This window comes from Crocodylus porosus, unplaced genomic scaffold (genome assembly GCF_001723895.1).
Source record: "Crocodylus porosus isolate Cpor-Errol unplaced genomic scaffold, CroPor_comp1, whole genome shotgun sequence".
Classification (NCBI taxonomy): Eukaryota; Metazoa; Chordata; order Crocodylia; family Crocodylidae; genus Crocodylus; species Crocodylus porosus.
The window spans coordinates 144,009,139-144,014,086 of NW_017728906.1; positions in this window are offsets into that span (position 1 = coordinate 144,009,139).

Consider the following 4,948-nt stretch of genomic DNA (forward strand, 5'->3'; position numbering starts at 1 on the left):
CTTTTTGTTGTCCTTGATGCTTGAAGCTAGTTGGAGTTCAGTTGCAGCCTTGGCTTTCCTGGTTTGCTCCCTGCAGGACCGGACCAGCGCGGTTCCATTTTGTTTTGTCAAAACAGTGAGGCTGTTTTGACACTGTTTCAACATTTCAATAGATCAGGCTAGGGGCGGGGAGTCAGCCCAATTATAGGGCTGGGGAGGGGTACTGAGTGATTGAGTTCAGTTCCTTTCCCCAACCTGATCATAGTGCTGGGGAGGGGAACTGAGCCTGGGCTCAGTTCCCTTCACCTGGGCTCAGTTCCCTTCGCCTGGGCTGTTATTGGCTTCCCACAGCCTGGTGGCAGGAGACAGGGAGAGCCAGGGCTGCACTTCTGGCTGCTTCTGGGAGTGCAGCCTTGGTTCTCCCCTGTCTCTCACCACCTCGCTGCTGACTGCTTCGAAACTCAGAATGTTTCAAAAATTTTGTTTTGTTTTGAGGCTGTTTTGAAGCCCTTCATTTCGATTCAATTTCACTGTGTTGAGCTCGAAATCTGCTGAAACAGTGTCAAATCGAAACAGCCAGTGAAATTCTGTGCAGCCCTACTCTACAGTAATAGGAATTGTTTGGAGTAAACTAGAGACATAATGAAAATGTGACATGAGCAAACTCCCAGGCCCAGTCCAAGTAACTGCCTGCCAACTGTCTATGGGCAAACCACCCTCCAAGTTCGTGTGCAATGCCCTGTTGTTAAATAAATTAATTGTTAGGCATCTTGCACACTGCCCTATACTGGGCCAAACTCATTCCACCCCTCTCTCACTGGGGCCTCTAACACTCCATACCCTGTCAGCAGGCCTCTCTCATACTGCCTTCTTCTGGGCCACATACAAAAAATCTGCCCGGAAAAAAATGGGATAGTACAATTAGTTAATATACTGGCCATTTTCCTCTAGATGTGTGCAAGTCAATTGGCCCCAAGCCACAGAAGATAAGACTGTGTAAATTTTGCTAATTTCCTTGATACAATATTAGAAATTAGTTTAAAAGAAATCTCTGTAATTTAACCATCAAGTATTCCCTATTTTTTCTCCAGGATATTTGTATAGAACTTCTCTAGGGGAGAAATGAACAGCATACACTTGCTATTCTTCTAAAAAAGCTATCCCAGCAAATGACTGTTTTGAGGCTGCAGATCCCGTGACTCAACAGAGAAGGAACATTAGATAGATCAAAGTATGTGTTGTGTCTTTAAAAAAAATGACTATTATTTTCCCTCCCCCACTTCCATAAAAGCTGCACGTTGTTTTTGGAAGGAAGAATATAGGAGGGCTTGGTGGGAGGGAGATAATTCTATGATCAACTGTGTGATATAGAGTAAGTCTTCAGGAACATAGAGTGTCCCAGAAGTTTGGCATTTTAAGAGACAGTCTAAGTGAGTAATGGGAAATTCAAGTGCCTCATCAAGATACTACCATCAATCACTTGCTGCTTCAAGCACAAGCTTCCATGCTCATCCAGTAGTTAGAGCCATGAGAGGGTTAACACAGGACTCCAGTCATTCAGATTGATAAACCAGACATAAACCGCAACCAACTTGGCAACTGCATGGCATGCATAGACTTTCCAGGCATGCTTCTTCTCCAGTGAAGTAAACAACTTCCTCATTTAAGATGCTTATCCCAAGTTTTTTGGGGGAAGGTGCATACTGCATGAAGATTTCAGTATGAGAATATTTCAGTAATCTATGCCATTGAAGTTCATCAGGTCACATGGATCAGGATAAAATGCTATTGTACCGTACAAGAATCAGCTCTAATGGAAGATGAATAATTGCCCAAGATAAGTAATTGAACATTTCAGTATGAGATCTAGTTGCAGAATTCTGATACGTTTTGATATTCAAGTTACTGAAGGTAGGAAGAATCAACAGCTGCTTCCTTATTCTGTGCTTTTTCTGTGATTGAAGGAAAGTGGACATGGTGTTCATCACAAATGATGATTCAGTATTGTTCTCTTTCTCTGCTAATTATTGAAAGTATTGTAAATCTCATTTTCATTCATATATGGCTTTGATATTTATTCTCAAGTCAAATCAAGATACCCATAAAACCAGAACCAGAATCTAAGTATTACATAATGGTTTGTAAATAAATTATTTAATTCTTGGTTCCAATCCTAAAATTGTATGCACTGTATCACTTGATATCAAAGATTAAAAAAAAAAGTGGGGCGGGGGAGGATTAATCTTAGAACCTGCAATTTTGGTAAAATATAATACAAAAGCAGAGGACATATTAGTGAAATATGTTAACAGGTCCATTTATAATCCTACATTGCTACATCTTTCATTCACAAACTGTCTCATAAATAACCATTTATCAAGAACCCCCTTGGTACATTTATATTTTCAGCTGCAGTTTTCTCAGACCTATACCTAGAACAGACTGAGTTTAGCCAGGTGTGACAGTCCAGTAATGAAAAATCCTTCCAGCATCCTGGAACTCAGCTCAGAGTAATAGACTGTCAAAAGTTTTTTTTGGGGGGGGGGTTTGGTCAAAATCACAGATTTTGAGATGAATATTTAAATGCTCAATTTCAAGGGTAATGCTTATGGCTTCTCAATAATAAGAAAAATATGGTTATGAATATAGCTTGGGTTAATACTTATTAACTAAAAATAACAGCCCAGTAATTTTCAAAACACACAGTAGCTAAGCATAACTACACACACCCGAGAAGTAAAAAAAATATTTTACTGTCCTTTTACAAAGGCCAAAACTGGCATATTCAGTAACTTTGTTTAGGAGACAAAGAGAGCTAGCAACAAAGCTGGAAGTAAAAATCAAAAGTTACTAACTAACTTCTATTTTGTATTCATTTTACTGGGCCACACTCTCTCCTTCAATGCCTGAGGGACCCAGAACTATGGTGTATTAAACATACTTATTAAATACTTCTGGCAATAATACACTCTTTTTACCAGATGCACAAGCTTACTTTCTGAACATTCAGGAACAGTTTAGCTAGAATGCCAAACATAAATGTGCCTCATGAAAGGTGGATGCAAATCCCTCAAAAATAGGTTTCATTATTGCTTCCTCAAGCCTACTTTTAGATTGATCCTCATTCAGCGAGCCCTCATCTAACTGCAATCTCAGACAAACCACTTATCTATACTATTGCGGTTCATCAGGTCACACGGATCAAGATAAAATGTTATTGTACTGTACAAGAGGCAATTCTGATGGAAGATAAATAATTCTCCAGAAGTTTATTGGTATTTCACACTGGAAGAACGGGAGCCATTCAAGAGTAACCCATCCACTTCTGTTAGGGGTGTGCAAGAATCAGCATATATATTTTACTGCAGGCATTGCTGGGAGGTTATTGTCCAAGGGCAAAATTGCTTCTTCTACCCCCTACCTGTATCCCCTAGTTCCTGAGCCTGAAGAGAAACAGATATTTAAATATCACCCCAGGCAGCTGATCTTTGTACATTACTCAGATTACTGAGATCAATGCACTTTATTCCGTTCCCAGACCTAAAACCAGACTAAAATGGAAAGTCTAAAGTGCCTAAAATACTAAGTTAATGGTACCAAAACCATTTCAATAACATACTTCTTGGCGCATTAATGGGCAAATGCAAAAATATACAAAGCAAGAGGCCCATATGAAGCTCCAGCATATACTAACATACCCAATAACTGCTTTTTTAGCCATTTAAAGAGAATAGTATGTACTGTCCAAGAACAGCACATAGGTCCTTTTTTCAGGTGGGAAAATTAATTCTGTATATCCCTCTCTTCTGAAGTTGATACAATAATAGAAGATATATTAAAAGTAATCAGATCTAGATCAAAATCTGTTCTAAGTAGCGGTGCATAGCTGCATAAATCAGCAAGGAAAATAAAATAGTTCCTCTTTGATCTCAATATTGTGCTGTTAGACAGGAGGCTAACAATTGCACATATACAAATGCACAATTGCACATATACAAATGCACAGATCAATAAGGTGCATACACACACACACTACCAGCTCAGGCACATACACATCCAAACCAGACTTGGCACATGCATACCTATCACCAGTTCAAGCACCTGTACACCCCAAAAGTTAGACAGAAATCAATTGTCAATACCCACACAATCAGTACACATATGTGGATCACTGATTCACATATCATGCACACAATGACATATATATATACACACAGACACACACACCAGTTCACACACATACAATCCATCTACACATACCCACAGGTAAGTTCATAACTTGGATGGTATGGTGTGTGTGTGTGTGTTTGGGACACCTGAGGAAAGGTTAAGGTGAAAGAAAGAGAGTGTAAGGAGTGAAAGTTGCTGGAACCAGAATTAGAACCAGTAGGCTAGAAAGAAGCTGGCTGAGGAACTGAGGCTTCGGATTACTGATGGTCAAGTGGCCCCAGGGTTACTTGGGGTTACCTGGTACCATGGTGGAAGCAAGGGAAAAAGCCTGGTGGCAAGGAGAAAACAGCCAGGAGACAGAGAAAGGAAGCTGGGAGATCAGGGGAAAAGGCAGTGGAGATAAAGCAATAACAGTGGCAGAGATTGGGGGAAAGGCAGTGGGGATAAGGCAATGGCAAAGAAACAGTGATTTGCAGGCTTAGAGCAGCTCAGGACACATGTTGGAGGTGGTGGTGAGCTAGAAGCAGGACATGGGGAAATGAGACAGAAGTTAGAGGGGTGAGGAGTAGAGATTGGAGTAGGGCCAGAACCCTAGTAAAAAAAAAAAACAACTTAGGGGTCCAAATAAGTTTTATTAAACAGACAACACACTACACAGCCTCATGAAGTTTGATTCACACATACACACACACACAACACACACACACACACACACACACACACACACACACTTACAATGGCAGCAGGAGAAAGAGACTCAGGGGAAGGGTTGGAGTCCAGGTAAGGAAGAGAAACAGAG